At 43.8% G+C, this 16,972-nt stretch overlaps 1 long non-coding RNA gene and 1 pseudogene across 1 annotated transcript; one reads left to right on the forward strand and one right to left on the reverse strand.

The window, feature by feature from the left end:
* The first annotated feature begins 1,381 nt into the window (after window positions 1-1,381).
* Window positions 1,382-2,082, forward strand: LOC113007296 (trace amine-associated receptor 13c-like; annotated as a pseudogene).
* A 9,677-nt stretch (window positions 2,083-11,759) lies between these two features.
* Window positions 11,760-14,221, reverse strand: LOC113007300 (uncharacterized). The gene is made up of 2 exons (XR_013902165.1): window positions 13,267-14,221; window positions 11,760-13,102 (listed from the first exon to the last, which is right to left on the reverse strand). It is a non-coding gene; the product is annotated as an uncharacterized LOC113007300 (long non-coding RNA).
* Window positions 14,222-16,972: the final 2,751 nt, after the last annotated feature.

The following is a 16,972-nucleotide window of genomic DNA, read 5'->3' on the forward strand; positions in this document are numbered from 1 at the left end:
AATAGACTGCCATACTCGTTATGTGTCTGTGAGCGCGAGGAGGGAGAAAAAGGCGAGTGGAAAAGTACGAGCTGTTATGAGCAGAAACGGGAGCTGGAAGCATGTAAATATAATAATAACCACTGCAGCCAAGAAGAGTGCCTGATGAGCCAAGTTGTAAGTAAGCTATTAAAACTCGACTGTACACTTTGTTTGTGTTTTCCTCCGAAACAATAAGTTCCGTTGGAGCAGCCTTTCAACACCTCTCTCTGTCTCTCACAAGCAGAGTTGACCCAGACAACAAAGTAAAGCTAGTTTTCGGCCACAAGCCTGACACGACCCGAATTAGCCAGAGGTCCCTTTACTACGGTTCGGAGCCGCGGACCTTCAGTAACAGTAATAAATCACACAGCAATAGTACATAAATATGGAAGAAATATAGTATCATCAGAATTCAAGTATTTTTAGACATTGAATTTATGACACTGAATTTTTATCCTCCAAATTTCCCTGCAAAAATATTCACCTGCAAAAATTCACCTGCAAAAAATTCACTTGCAAAAATTCACTTGCAAAAAATTCACCTGCAAAAATTCACCTGCAAAAATTCAACTGCAAAAGTGATGAACTTGAATGACCCAAGCCAGAGCAATCAGCACTAGATCGAGTCCAGCGGCTCTCAGCCAATTAAATTACTCTGTTTGATCACATGACACCGTTAGCCAGCAGCTTGTCTCCTAAAAGAGAGCTGTTTAAAGGTGAGTGATTAAGTTTTTCTCCTAAATAGAGATCATTACAGAACGCCTAGTCCTACTTAAAATCCCATTTATTTTTATTTTATTTTATCATCTACTCGAACTAAGGAAAACGTTTGACTAACTCAATTTCCACGCCTCCCCTGCCTGACTGCAGAGGCAGTTTTGAATTTAGGAGCAGCAAGATGGAAGTGGCGAACCCTGGCGATTCTCCGGTAATTATATTGTTTTTTATCTTCAAGTTTGTCTTTTGAAACGTTAATTTTATTTAAATCCGTTGCTCACGTATAAAGTACACAGACGGGGTCTTTGCTCAACTCGTCTGAGGCGTGTCTCACTAAGCGCTACATGCTAGCATCCTGCTAACCGAGCTACCCTTTACATGCTGTGCTTTAGAAAATAGGATACTTGTTAAAAAAAATACTTTTTTGCAGGTGAATTTTTGCAGGGAAATTTGGAGGATAAAAATTCAGTGTCATAAATTCAATGTCTAAAAATACTTGAATTCTGATGATACTATATTTCTTCCATACATAAATGTAGCTGTAAAATGTAATCCAAAGTATTCAGAATACGTTACTCTCATTGAGTAACATAACGGAATATGTTACAGAATACATTTTAGGGCATGTATTCTATAATCTGTAATGGAATACATTTTAAAAGTAACCTTCCCAAAACTGCTGACTGGCAACATTGCCTTTGCCTCAACAGGGAACATAGTTCTAATATCAATTGACCATTATGTGGCTTTTTGTCCCCCTCTGCATTACCCCACCAGAATTACTGTGGCAAGAGTCAAACTTAGTGTTTCTCTGTGTTGGTTATTTGCCATTTTCTACAGCAGTCTCTATATGAAGGATGTACTGATAAAGCAGGTATAATTCCTGCTATGGAGAGTGTGTGTTTATCATTAATGATATTGCAGGGATTTTTGACACGGTTTTATCTTTTTTTTGTTCCAGTTCCAGTTATCGTAATTCTGTATATGAGAGTGTTTGTAGTGGCTGTGTCTCAGGCTCGAGCCATGCGCTCTCATGTTACAGCTGTCACACTGCAGCGTTCATTGAATCACACAAACAAATCTGAGTTGAAAGCAGCTGGGACTCTTGGAATTCTTGTAGTTGTGTTTTTAATATGCTACTGTCCATTCTTCTGCTTTTCTTTTGGTGTAGAAGACATGGTCAATAATCCATCTACATTTTTTGTGATCATGGTCTTTTACTTTAATTCTTGTCTAAACCCTTTGATCTATGCCCTGTTTTACCCCTGGTTTAGAAATGCTGTAAAACTGATCATCACACTGCAGATTTTCAAACATGAAACTAGTGAAGCCAACATACTGTAATAAGACTAATTAGACAAAATCATGCTCCCATAATATAGTAAACCTGTTACTTCATTAATCTATTATCTACCCTAGAAATGTAAAATTGCTTTCTACTGTATCATGATGCATGCAATTAAATTTATCTGAACATCCTGTTTATCTACAATGTTTATCCAATTTACTGGATTAACTATAAATTCAGTGCAATCAGTGTTAGCACATTTGTATTTATTTCTGTTCTATTCAAAACACAGACAGATAGAAAATTGCAAATTAAATTTATTTGATTACTTTTTTCTTATTTAGGTAGAAACATTACAAATAATTTTTATGTGAAAACTGTCATTTGTTACTTGTATTTGAGTTTAAGAATAAATGAGCTTCAGTACTTTAGATAAGATTAGATAAGATGAGATAAGATAAGATAAGATAAGATAGAACTTTATTAATCCCTCGGGTGGGTTCCTCTGGGAAATTCGATTTCCAAAAAGCACAGCACCGACAGAAGTTACAGAGTTACAGAATATTATATACACACACACACACACACACACACACACACACACACACACACACACACACATATATAAATACAGAGACAAATATAAATAAAATATACGAAGGGGATAAATAGAATAAATAGGAATAAAAATAAAAATACAAGTGAATTGCACATTTCAAGTATTGAGTCTATTGCACTGTTGACTATTTACAAAAAGTATTGCACAAGGTATTGTACAGTGAGGTGAAGAGGCACTACAGCTTAGTTGTTCCCCCCTCCTTTGTCCTCCTGTTTCCCCTCCCTCTCCCCTCCAGAGAGGAGTTAAACAGTCTGATGGCGTGTGGGACAAAGGAGTTTTTAAGTCTGTTAGTTCTTGTCTTTGGGAGAAGCAACCTGTCACTGAACAGACTCTTCTGATTGTTTATGGCCGTGTGCAGAGGATGCCTAGCATTGTCCATAATGTCCATCAGTTTCTTTAATGTCCTTTTCTCTGCCACTGTCACCAGAGTGTCCAGCTTCATGCCGACCACAGAGCTAGCCTTCCTGATCAGTTTCTCCAGCCTGGATGAGTCCCTCTTTGCTGTGCTGCTCCCCCAGCACACCACAGCATAGAAAAGTACTCCAGCAACCACCGACTGGTAAAACATCCTCAGGAACTTCCTGCAGATGTTAAAAGACCTCAGCCTCCTGAGGAAGTACAGTCGGCTTTGGCCTTTTTTATACAGGTGCTCTGTGTTGCATGACCAGTCCAGTTTGTTGTCCACCCACAGCCCGAGGTACTTGTATGTGTTGACCACCTCCACCTCCTCCCCCTCTATCTGAACCGGCAGTGGACCTTCTCTGGACCTCCTGAAGTCCACAACCAGTTCCTTAGTCTTTGAGGTGTTGAGTTGCAGGTGGTTTGTGTGACTCCATGCGACAAAGTTCCTCACTAGACTTCTGTACTCCTCTTCCTGATCATCCCAGATACACCCCATGATGGCCGTGTCATCTGCAAACTTCTGAATATGGCATAATTCAGAGTTGTAGCAGAAATCAGAGGTGTACAGGGTGAAGAGAAGAGGGGACAGCACAGTTCCCTGTGGTGCTGTGGTTTATGTATTTTTCTCATTATTGTATCTAAGTTTTCATACATATGACTGCTCTAATTAAATAATTAAAAACATTAGCATGCACATTAACAGGTTCCTATGTATTGCATGTACGGTTCTGTAAATGTAGCTATCAGCCGCCCACTGAGGCCCACTCTTTCGATTACACAGCATTGCCCAATTTGTAAACAAAGTGACCCATTGGAGGCTTCTGCAGCCACAACCAGCATTCGATGGGAGGCTGAAAATCATCCACAGGTGATCTCTGTAACAGCTAGAGAAGTCAAGTGGCCTGGATGCGTACAGTAGCAGGTGAGCGAGTCAGGGATGCTCAGATGGCAGCTACTATTTATAGCAGCACCATCTAATGTGATTGGCTAGTAGCAGGATCAACAAGCCAGTATTGAAATATAATATTCATTCTGCTACATTGGCTAAACCCAGAGATTGCCTGATTTGTTTCCCCGGAGGAGGATAAGCGCCAGTCCACAACAGCCCCGGTTGTGGTCTCCATTTCAACTTGTGTTAAAAGTGTAGACTGCAAACTATATGCCAGTTTAATTGTGTTGACAGGGCACATAAAACTAGAGTTTTGATAGAAAATACACACGAAACAATAAAAACAGCCTTTTCTAAGCACAGCGCTCGAAAGCACAAGGTGCTTGTGACAAAAGACAACCAATGGCCATTAGGTGACATCAAGTTAACACAGATGATATTCTAGCCCTACACCAGACTCTGCAGCAAGGACGTGGGCTCTGCCCTATGTTCTCCTGGCAAAACTATTGAATCAGCAGGCAGTGGCATCTGAAAGGGCCGTGGTTTCATTGATACAGGGGGATCATCTTTAGTTGAGGTCCAGGCTTCAAGGAGGGTTATATGCTCAAGCTGCCTCTGGTATGTTCTGCAGAAATGTGTTTAAAAATAACTGAGAGTAACATACGTTCAGTTCAGATAAAATATAAAGAAGGTTTGAAGTTCTGAGAAAATTTAAGCTGATTAATAAAAGACCCATTGTCGTTTATCCCCGCTTTTGCTTCCTTTCCCTTCATCAGCTGCATCGCTTGCTGTTCCCAACAGTTAGGGTTGCCAACCGTCCCTTAAAAAACGGAATCGTCCCGTATTTCGAAACAAAAGTACACGTCCCGTATTGAGCTAATAAGGGACGCACTTTGTCCCGTAATACAGTGAGAATCAAAAGTAGTCTATAACTTTTAAGGGAATTAACGCTTTGTTTGAAAACATAATTCCCAGCCCCTCTCCTGCTTTGTGACCAATGAGCTGACAGCACACTTACGAGTATGACAATTCAGATTACCGCTCATCTCATTGGTCAAGGAAAGGTTGCTTACGGAGAAAATACCGGAAGACAACAGATGACCACAACAAGAAGCATGGCCAACAGGGAAACAAACGCCGACACTGCGGTGCAAGTCTCGGACGACAGTACACCTAAAGCTGGGCAAACACTGTGCGATTTTTTCAGTCACGTTATTCAGCTCCTGCTCAAACTGCACGATTGACTCGCAGGGGTTAGAAGTTGGTAGGTCACGATGCAGGGTCTCACACTATACCGCCCGATGCTCTGATGCGACCTGAGTGCTCACACTGTGCCTCCATAAAATGAAGGTTATAACAGAAAATCTGTCGCGCTCTCTCTCTCTCCGTCGTTCACTCACTCACACAGACACGCACACCACCACCATCAACTTTGCTAAATTGCTAATGAAAAACATTGATCGGGCAGCTGTGACTGAGCAGCGATGTAGATCCAACTATTTTCACGGTTGTGTGCCTCCATCGCTTGTGTCCAGATCACACGCTGCACAGCCGTGCTGCTCCATCTTTTACACCAACGTTTACGTGTTTGCGCGCGAGCAGTGTGAGCGGCTGTGGTGAGACCCTCACGAGCGATTGATGATCGGGAGCTGGTCGTGAGGTGTTAATCACTTCTCGTTACCCCACGTATACTACACGATGCACGATGAAGGCCAAAATCGGTCCGATCACTCAAAAATCGGCTCAAAATGGGCCTAAAACCGCACAGTGTAAGCCCAGCATTAGAGCAGCAATGTTTGTTCAGAGAAAGGGAAAAATGGGAAAAGGAAAACACCTGGCTGGAAAAAGTTAATATGGGCATGTGCAGTGAATATCAGCGCTATGTGGCCAGAAGTGTGATAATATAATTTATTTTGTGTAATAAACAACTGTAAGGATAGATGATTACAACAAATAGATCACTAATACATAAAAGTAATACATAGATTAATAATGATGATGAGTTAAGATGCGTAATCATGGGAACAAGCGGGTTTACAAACAGGAGCAGCTGATTAGCATTAAGCCAATTGTACTAAATGCACTAAATGTGCACTGTTACAAGAATGTTTTTCTTTCTATTGTTTTCTATTATTTTAAGTTAAGCAGGACAGAGTTCTTTTAAAGAAAGATTTACTTATATTCTCAAAAGTTAAGCATGACAGGCTTCTGTTTAAGAAGGAGACCTGTTTTATTGTGTTAATGTTGTCATTTTGAGCTAAAAAATAAATGGCTAAATGATCATTTGTTTCACATGTGTTCATATCACAAAGAATACACATCTACTTAAATCAAATTCAAGTGAAATGGTTAAAAAAATAATTTCACACACAAAAAAAGAGCTAGAAAATTCACCACACTAGGAAGGGTGAAGACAACTGGGTCGCCCGGCCCTGGCCACGAGGTGTCCCTTATTTATTTTTCAGGGAGTTGGCAACCCTACCAACAGTGCATTGCAGGAAGACAGCAAAAAGGAATCATCATCTTTTGATAGTGCAGTGGTAGTAAAACAAACAATTAAACAAATAAAAGTAAACTGCTATAAATTACAGGGAGCAATAAAATAAACTAATAACTTTTAGATAACGTCCCCACCTACACAGGTATTTTTGAAAATGCAGCTTTTTCTATGCGTTTGGACCTTTCATTCACACCTAAACAGCGTTTCAAATCACCAAAAACTGAGATTTTTTAAAACTCAGTTTTTGCGTTTACGTGTGGAGAAGGAATTGGGTGTTCGTCACGCAACGTCAAAGGTGTGTGCCTTTTTTTTACATCACGCTGTTTACATGAGAAGAATTTCTACAATGGCGGATACAGACAAAATACTGTTACTGTTAATCTTACTATCTGCAGGTTTTACACGCTTACATATACACATGCAGTTACTGTCCCTCCATTTAGAAAGGCAGAGGCGTCATGGTGTAATTATTTTAGGTGTAGTTGCTTTTTTTCTGTGTAATAATATTCAACATTGCTATCAATACATTTTTCAAAAAATGCCTCTCTGTGCAAAATGGGTTCAAAAACAAACAACTGTGGGATACTGTTGCTGTGATTTGGACAGAGGGAACAAATCGTGACAGGATCAGTCTGATATTGTTAGTATCCCACTGTGACTTTACTGTATAAAGAACCAACATCTCCAAAGTGTCAGGAGAAGTTAGTCAAGAAGTAAGAAGTGTTTGTGAACTAAAAATCAAGAATGTGGGATACTGTTTGTGATTTGGGCAGCCCAGTGCGTGCTCCTGACGTAGGGAAAACTAATTCTGTTGGGAATTGATCAGTGGTCTTTGATCAGTGGTCTTTGATCAGTGGTTGTTGATCAATGGTCATGAGAATTTACATAATTATGATGAAGGAACTGACCTCACAGCCCATTGTTCCTTCAGTGGGCTTGTTTCAGTCATTATGCAAATGTACTATTGATAAGATTGGGGAAACCTGCGGTCAGCTGAGACTGAAGAAGTCACTTGGATGAGTGATGAAACGTTTCTCCCACTGAAAACACTACGTACAGATGAACAGAATCAACTTTTGGAGATTTACTTACCTGGACGATTGAGGATGCATCAAGACGACTCACAGACATGCTTCATATTTAACTCTATACAATGGTTTTTTTGTTTGTTGGCCAACTATTTTCTTATTCACAAAGATTATATGGAGACATTTTGGTTATTGCCACAGACTCATTCTCTTACTACGGATGGAGGATGTTGCGGTTTTACAACCCATGGACCAAGACTCAATATGTTCACTTAATATCAAATTGAGACTCACTTGTGTTTAAGCCTCTCACACACCCACACTGCTCTCCTCCAGCTTATATCACCTCTGGAGGGTAATTGGTGATAAACGAGGGCAGATGAGCAGCAGAGAGAAACACGGGGAGGGGCAAGAAAGAAGGGGGGGGGGGGGGGGAGAGGGAGAGGACAACACCATGCCCACACACTTCCACAGCCTCACAGGATGTAACAGGTTTCCTTTAAACTACACATGTAATGCGGATGTGAGAGAGGCTGTGATGAAGTCCAAGAGTTCTTAAAGGACGTATGTGCTCCGGTCCAGAAATTTGTATGAGATATTGGACACAGGTGGTAAAGTGCTGTCACACCCTGAATAAATTGTCCTCTGTTGTTACAGATATTGTTTCAGTTATTCTTTGGTTAGCTGACATATTGGTTACATAATCATATTGTTTATCAAATCAAATCAAATTAAATCACTTTTATTGTCACATCACATTGGTACAGCACATGTGAGTGAAATTCTTGTGTGCGAGCTTCACAAGCAACAGAGTTGTGCAAAATACAATAATGTAAACAAGCAAAATACAAGAATGGCTACATCTGAAACTAATAAATATATGTACAATATATAATAGTATATGCATTTCTGGATGTGTATACTAAATATTTTTCTACGTGTGTGTGTGTGTATACACATATTTTACAAATTAAATAGAGTAAACAATAAATAAAATATATAAAAATATACAGAGTTGAGACATGTGCAAAACAGTGGCATTACTGTACAGTATGGAGTGCATAATGTTAAAGTTCCAGTAGTGAAGCTGAGGTGTCTATGACGTGTTCAGCAGTCTGATGGCCTGATGGAAGAAGCTGTCTCTCAGTCTGCTGGTACGGGACCGGATGCTGCAGAACCTCCTTCCTGATGGAAGTAGTCTGAACAGTTTATGGCTGGGGTGACTGGAGTCCTTGATGATCCTCCCCACTTTCCTCAGGCACCGCTTCCTGTAGATGTCTTGGAGGGAGGGAAGCTCACCTCCAATTATCCGTTCAGAGCACCGCACTACTCGCTGGAGAGCTTTGCAGTTGTAGGCGGTGCTGTTGCCATACCAGGTGGTGATGCATCCAGTGAGGATGCTCTCAATGGCACAGTGATAGAAGGTCCTGAGGATGCGGGGGCTCATGCCGAATCTTTTCAGTCTCCTGAGAAAGAAGAGGCGCTGCTGCGCCTTCTTCACTGTTTTGTTTGTGTGTACTGACCACGTAAGATCCTCAGCCAGATGTACACCAAGGAACCGGAAGCTGCTCACTCTCTCCACAGCAGCGCCGTTGATGGTGATGGGGGTGTGTACTTCTCTGCACCTCCGGAAGTCCACTATCAACACCTTTGTCTTTGCGACGTTGAGGGTGAGATGGTTGTCTTGACACCAGTGGGTCAGGGCGCTGACCTCCTCCCTGTAAGCCGTCTCATCACCATTGGTGATAAGACCCACCACTGTAGTGTCGTCCGCAAACTTCACAATGATGTTGGAGTTGTTAGTGGCTGTGCAGTCGTAGGTGTAGAGTGAGTACAGGAGAGGGCTCAGTACACACCCCTGTGGAGCACCAGTGTTCAGTGTGATGGGGGATGAGGTGATGCTGCCCAGTCTGACCACTTGTCAGTCAGACAGGAAGCTAAGGATCCAGCTGCAGAGGGAGCTGCTCAGTCCTAGATCCTGCAGTTTCCTGTCCAGCTTCGAGGGAACGATGGTATTGAATGCTGAGCTGTAATCTACAAACAGCATTCTCACATACGTGTCTCTCTTCTCCAGGTGTGACAGGGCATTATGTAGTGTCAGGGCTATGGCATCATCAGTGGACCTGTTGTGGCGGTATGCGAACTGTAGAGGGTCCAGTGAGTCGGGTAGTGCAGAGCAGATGAAGTCCCTGACCAGCTTCTCGAAGCATTTGCTTACGATGGGGGTCAGGGCTACAGGTCGCCAGTCGTTCAATGAGGAGATGGTGGAGGATTTGGGTACAGGGACGATGGTGGCCATTTTGAAGCAGGCTGGGACTACATACAGAGAGAGGGAAAGGTTGAAGATGTGTGTGAACACTCCAGCCAGCTGAGCCGCGCATGACTTGAGGACGCGGCCGGGAATCCCGTCCGGACCAGTAGCTTTGCGTGCGTTCACCTTCCTGAAGCACCTCCGCACATCCTCCTCAGACACAGTGTGCGCACTGACGTCATCCGCGGTGCGCACACTGTCCGGTCTCATGGTGTTCGCTGTGTCGAATCTAGCGTAGAATACATTTAGATCCTCACACAGAGAGGCCGTGGTCTGCGGTGTGCTGGTTTTCCCTCTAAAGTCTGTGATCGTGTTTAGTTCCTGCCACATACTCCGAGGGTTGTCAAACTGTTGCTCCACCCTGTCCCTGTACTCACGTTTGGCTGCTTTGATCGTCTTCCGGAGTTGGTAATGTGCGTGTTTGTAGTCCGATGTGTTCGCGGAGGCAAAGGCGGTGCTCCGTGCCGCGTGAACATCTCCGTTAATCCAGGGTTTTTGATTTGGGAAGGATTTAACTGTTCTGGATGGGACGACATCTTCCACGCATTTCCTGATAAATCCGCAGACTGAGTCTGTGTATTCATCAATGTCTCTGGCGGCCACGTGAAACATTTCCCAGTCCGCGTGATCAAAACAGTCCCGCAGCGCAGACTCCGATTGGTCCGTCCAACAGTGCACCGCCCTCCGGGTTGGAGCTTCCTGTTTCAGCTTCTGCGTGTAGGCGGGCAGGAGCAGGATGGAGCGGTGATCTGATTGGCCGAATGGGGCGCGGGGGAGGGCTTTGTACGCATCCCGGAAAGAGGTGTAGCAGTGGTCGAGTAGCCGGTCTCCACGAGTGTTAAAATGGATGCGTTGGTGGAGTTTGGGTGAGACTTTCTTCAGGTTTCCCTTATTAAAGTCCCCGGTCATGATAAACGCTGCCTCTGGGTGTGCGGTTTCCTTGCTGCTGATCGCGCTGTACAGTTCCCTGAGTGCTCGGTCAGTGTCGGCTTGTGGGGGAATGTAAACAGCCGTAATAATCACTGCTGTAAATTCCCTCGGTAGCCAGAATGGCCGGCACTTAATCATCAGGTACTCCAGGTCCGGTGAGCAGAAGGATTTGACCGGGTGCACGTTCGCATAATCACACCAGCTGTTGTTGATCATGAAACACACACCACCGCCTCTGCTTTTCCCAGTAAGATCCTGTGACCTGTCCGCGCGATGCACGGAGAACCCCGGTAGTTGTATTGCGGAGTCCGGTACCTTGTCCGATAGCCAGGTTTCTGTGAGGCAGATCACGCAGCAGTCCCGCATCTCTCGCTGGAATGAGATCCGTGCCCGAAGCTCGCACAGCTTGTTCTCCAGAGACTGCACATTAGCCAGTAATAAACTGGGTAACGGTGGTCTGTTAGTGCGCCGTCTCAGTCGAACCAGAACGCCAGATCTTCTCCCTCTGCGTCGGCGTTTGCGGCCTCCAGGGCCAGAGAACAAAGGCGTCTCAGGTGAGATGAATGGGGGGTCTGCAAACGGAGCGTCCGTGTTGCAAAACTTGAATTCCGGAAAGTTATAAGAAAGACCGTCTTTTATGTCCAGTAAGGTTTGTCGGTCGTACACAAGGAGACATGTGCTACTCGCGAAAAAATGAAGTAAAAGTAAAATTAAACACAGAAAAAAGCTGTTGCTTGGGGGAGCTCGCGACGAGGCTGCCATACTCGGCGCCATCTTGGACATCACATCACATTATCAGAGGAGAAGTGAGAATTTTATTATACTGGAGCCTAAGGTTATGTGCAATAATACTCAACCGTAATATTAGCTTATAACTGTGTTGTCAGTTAGCCAGTGTTGTGTCAAAAAGTCATGTCTTCCATAAACTAATTTCCGGTATTTGTCAAAAACTGCTATAGACAACTTTTTGGTCTATAATATGTGAAACATATGTCAAATGTATCCCTCTCGGGTGACATCGAGTCATCTTGTGCCACAAACAACATTCCTGTAACAAGGTAGAAACTGCAATCAGTTTTTGGCAGTGATGTTTATTTCTCATTTATTCATTTGACATTAAAATTACTTTTAAAGAGTAATCTGTCCAAGAGGACAGTAGAAATTGCAACAAATATAATAATCATTCTGCAAACATATTTTAAGTGGCCCAAAAGGACTGGATTAGTTTTAACGTAGTTACAATAACACAGAGTTATAAATGTACTTAAAAGATGCAGGGGCGGTCCTAGTCTGTTTGGTGCCCTGTGCAAACACTCCCTCTTCTGGAAAAATGTGTCTGTACTCCAAATTTCTCTCCCATGTTTTCCATAGTGGTGAATCTCTCTTGGATGGAAGATACTGCAGCATCAACAACAACATTAAAAAAAGGTCACCTCCAGCTCTTTGGGGCATCACTCAATGGCTCACCAAATGACTCGTAAGAGAAGTGCTGCTTTGTAGATCTCAGTCTTTTCTGTTGCAGAACAGCCTCTATGTTCATGTCCTGACACATATCATTGGCTGACATTTGTGCAGCTGATTAGCCTGTTGCTCTGTAATTGCGGAGACCTCTTTCTGTCTTTTTGAGGAGATTGACTGCTACATGCACATGTATGTTGGGAGACTGCATGAGCTTGCTCACATGGTGGATGTCATACCACACCACTGAACAAATGCTGAATCTGTATGATCCCACCTCCTCAGACAAAGACTGGGCCTCAATATTTATAACTGAGGGTTTGGTGTGGTCTCTCACCTCCATTAAAGCCTCTCTCACTGCAGATGCTTGGTACCTCAGGGGCTCAACACTGTTGATCTTACTTTCCCACCTTGTTTCAGACAACATCTTTAGTCTAATGTTAGCATGTTTTTCAGGATGGCCCATCTCTGAGTGGAGTCTTAAAATAAATTGTAAAGTTTTTGAAAAATCCCAAATTAACTTGTGGCATCAATAGATCCCTTTGAAGCATCAGCCGCAACCAAATTCAGTGTATGAGCTCCACAGGGAACAAAAGAGCTCTAGGATTCAGTTCCAGCAGCCTGGCTTGAATGCCCTTGTTTTTTTCCTCTCATGTTAGCCCCATTGTCATATGAATGACCTCTTCAGTCCTGAAAGGGAATTTTCAGCTCTTCCAGACTGTTTAAAATCATGGATGTGAGATGCTTCCCTGTGGATTCGTCAGTATTCTGTCCCCTGCGTGCGTGGTTCTGGTACACGAAGTGACAGATAGCTAAACATATGCCGTAAGCACTGAAAGCGTTGAATGATGAGTCAGGCGTGAAAGTAAAGTTGAGGGCTGTTTACTTGTTTGTCTTCATCAACGTACAACTTACAGTGATTTCCCAGAACTTGTGAAACTACAAAAAATACAAAAAGAAATATGCTCAATAAAGAATTATGCATTTGCTTCACATGGCGAACAGATCTAGGCATTTATATATACATCTCTCCAAATATGCATAAAATCAATAAAATATACAACACTCACTACTTATAAAGATGAAACACAATTCAAACTTACAAACAAAGCTTCTCCTTGGCATAACACAGGTGGGTGCTTAAGGATTAAACAGGGAGACTTCTGGTACGCCTCATTGTGCAAATCCCAATACTAAAATGGCTTCCTGCATTACCCCACTCATGTGACTCTAAACATCCAATAGGAAACTCTTCCTGTATCACCCCACTCATGTGACTCTAAACATCCAATAGGAATACAAGCCAAACCACATAAAAATTCACTTGACCGCAGTCTCCAAGCTAACCACTAGGAGATGCTAAAATTCTCAATGTGCACATAACATTACACTCCCCGCCTGGTATTGAACACAATACCACTATCAATTTCTTAGCAGTTCAATCAGCTAAAGAAAATAACACATTGACTGTCCATGGTAGATAATCAGATAGACAAAAGTACCACTACTTCGGTTACTGGTCTAAAGAAGGTCTTAATGGTACCTCCTTTCGTGACCCTCAGTTCGAGTTTCCTGACCTTTCCATCGCTGTCTGGGTAAGCCTTGGTGACAAGAGCCATTGGCCACTGATTTCTTTTTACCTGAGGGTCTTTGAGCAACACCAAGTCCCCTTCCTTGACATTGGGCTGACTATTTTGCCACTTGCTTCGATTTTGAAGAGTAGAGAGATATTCTCGCCTCCATCTCTCCCAAAATGTATTCGCCAAGTGCTGAACACGTTTCCACTGCTGACGATACATATCTGTAGCTTCAAATGATCCTGGAGGAGCAAGAGGGGTGCAGACCTTCTGTGTCAAGATCATTGCTGGAGTCAGAAGAAACGGTGAATCTGGATCACTTGAGATGGGAGCAAGAGGCCTTGCATTTATTATCGCTCCTACTTCAGCCATAAGGGTCGAAAGCACTTCATGAGTGAGATGCGAGGGACTGATCTGAGAAAGCATAGAGTCAAGAATCCGTCTCGAAACCCCAATCATTCTTTCCCATACTCCTCCCATATGGGAAGAATGTGGTGGGTTGAACAGCCATGTGCATCCTTCCTCACTGAGGTACCTTGAGATATCGGTTTCATCCCGTAGGAGAATTTGAAGTTCTCTGCAAGCCCCCTTAAAGTTTGTGCCACAGTCAGAGCGGATCATCTTCACAGGACCACGCATAGCAAAGAACCGCCGTAGAGCATTAATGAAGCTCGATGTGTCCATTGACTCTATGAGCTCGATATGTACAGCACGAACACTTAAACACGTGAAGAGTACTGCCCACCTTTTAGAGTTTGCGGCACCACCTCGGGTGCGACGGGTGGAGACATTCCAGGGGCCGAATACATCCAGGCCCACATTTGTAAATGGAGGTTCAGTGCTAAGACGATCAGGTGGAAGATTTGCCATCTTTTGCTCTGCGGGTCTACCACGAAGTCTGTTGCATGTAACACACTTGTGCAGGTTTCTGGAGATACATTTCTTTGCCCCTACAATCCAGATGCCAGCCGTGCGGATAGCTCCCTCAGTAAAAACTCTGCCTTGATGGTGAACCCGCTCATGGTAGTAGTTTACAAGTAGAGTAGCTATGTGGCTGCGGCCAGGAATGATGAGAGGATGCTTTTCATGTGTCTCGATTGAAGCATGCTGGAGCCGCCCACCAACTCTTAAAAGTTTGCTATCATCAAGAATTGGGCTGAGCTTCCTCAGAGGACTGCTTTTGGGAATTACTTCGCCTTTCTCCAAACAAGACACTTCCACTTGGTATGTCTCCTTTTGTACACATCCAATAATGGTATGCCTTGCTTGCGACAGTGTATCCATTTTGTGTGGCTTCAAACAGTGATGCCAACCTTTGCAGTCTTGCCCATTGCTATCCTTCTCAGACCTGAAGGATTGGACGATGTGGATTAGGGAGGCCACAGCTCTGACAAGGGGTTGCCACATGGAGAATCTTTCAAATCGATGCGACCCCATACTCCTATGGGGGTTTGCAACAGTAGTAATGTGGCTTCTGACCTCTGTATCAGAGTCTGGATCAATGAGGTCATAGGATGTTTCTTTACCTGAGTCTATGTCCCCAGAACGTCTCAGAAAACGTGGACCTGTAAGCCAGTTGGTGCTTAAGAGACGAGCTGGATGCACTGACCTGGTGGCAACATCTGCAGGGTTTTCATCAGTGTGGACATATTGCCACTGTTCAGGGCATGAGAACTTCCTTATCCGTTCCACTCTGTTGCTGACATACACATAAAATCTCCTGCTTTCATTGTAAATATACCCCAGCACCACCTTGCTGTCAGTATAGAACTTCAGACTATCAAGACTAATGTCCAGCTCTTTCACAAGCAGCTCAGCAATTTCCACTGCCAGAACAGCAGCACCTAATTCCAACCTGGGAATAGTGTGGAATGGCACGGGGGCTAACTTGGCTTTCCCCATTATGAAACCTACATGACATTTACCTTCCACATCTTCCACTTTGAGATATGCCACAGCCGCAATGGCCTTGGTGGAAGCATCCGAGAAGATATGGATCTCTGTACGTTGTGCAGTGGACAGGGACGTAGCAATGTAGGCTCGGGAGATTGCAAACTGTTCCAAATCCTGCAGTGAATCCCTCCAGGTAATCCACTCTGTTGCCTTTTCAGACGGGAGGGGAGCATCCCAGTCACTGCTGTCACGAGTGAGCTGCTGCAACAAGAGCTTTCCTTGAATAGTAACGGGAGCTACGAGACCAAGTGGATCAAACAAACTATTGATAGTTGCAAGAACTCCTCTTTGGGTGAATGGCTTCTCGCTCCTGGCAACACGGAATGTAAAAGTGTCATTCACAAGGTCCCAGCTTAATCCAAGACTTCGCTGCAAAGGAGGTGAATCTTTGTCCAGGTCGAGATTTTTCAAGTCTTTTGCATGATCTGTTGATGGGAAAGCCTGCATGACAGTTAGGCAATTGGATGCTATTTTATGAAGTCTCAAGTTGGAGATGGCAAGCATGCCTTGGGCTGCCTTGAGAAGACTGATAGCTTATTTAAGTCTGGCCCTGTTAACAGCACATCGTTCAAGGAGATGCCAAGATAAGGAGCGCTTGAATCAAACACAACTCGGATCTGGCCAGGCTTGCGTGGATGATAGACGCCAAAACTGGGAAGGTACCAGCATTCATCTCCATCGTTGAGTGCTGGAGCTGGTTCAGCATGATCTCGATCAAAGATATTCTGCATGAAAGCCAGAAAATGTCTCCTCATCTCAGGTTTCCTTTCTAGAGTTTTGCAGAGACTGGTGAAACGAGTCAGAGCTTGTCCTCTGTTGTTAGGCAGCCGTGGTCTTGGCATGCGAAAGGGAAGGGGAGCTACCCAACTGTTAGCATCATCTATGAACATCTCATTATTCATCAACTGAATGAACCGTTTGTCCTCAATAGATGGGGCAACTTCATTGTCATTCTCTGTTCTTTCGAAGATTTTGTTGCCAAGTAAATGATCATCAGAGTTCTGAAACAGGCTGTCCAGAGGATGAAAGTGTGACAGGGTTTGAGAGTTGAGAGGTCTTATGCCTGTCCTTGTTGTAAGCTTCTCTTTCACAACTAGGTGGTTGGGACATGGACTGAAATGAGAGTGACGCCCATTCTCCAGAACGTTAGTGCGGTAGACATTAACTGCTTTCGGCTTGTGAGCTGCACCCAAACAGACGTCTCCAACTACGACCCAGCCAAGGTCCAGTCTTTGGGCATAGGGTGCATTATTGGGCCCGTTGCGTTGGTCTCTCACTT

This window comes from Astatotilapia calliptera, chromosome 16, assembly GCF_964374335.1.
Source record: "Astatotilapia calliptera chromosome 16, fAstCal68.1, whole genome shotgun sequence".
NCBI classification, from domain to species: Eukaryota; Metazoa; Chordata; class Actinopteri; order Cichliformes; family Cichlidae; genus Astatotilapia; species Astatotilapia calliptera.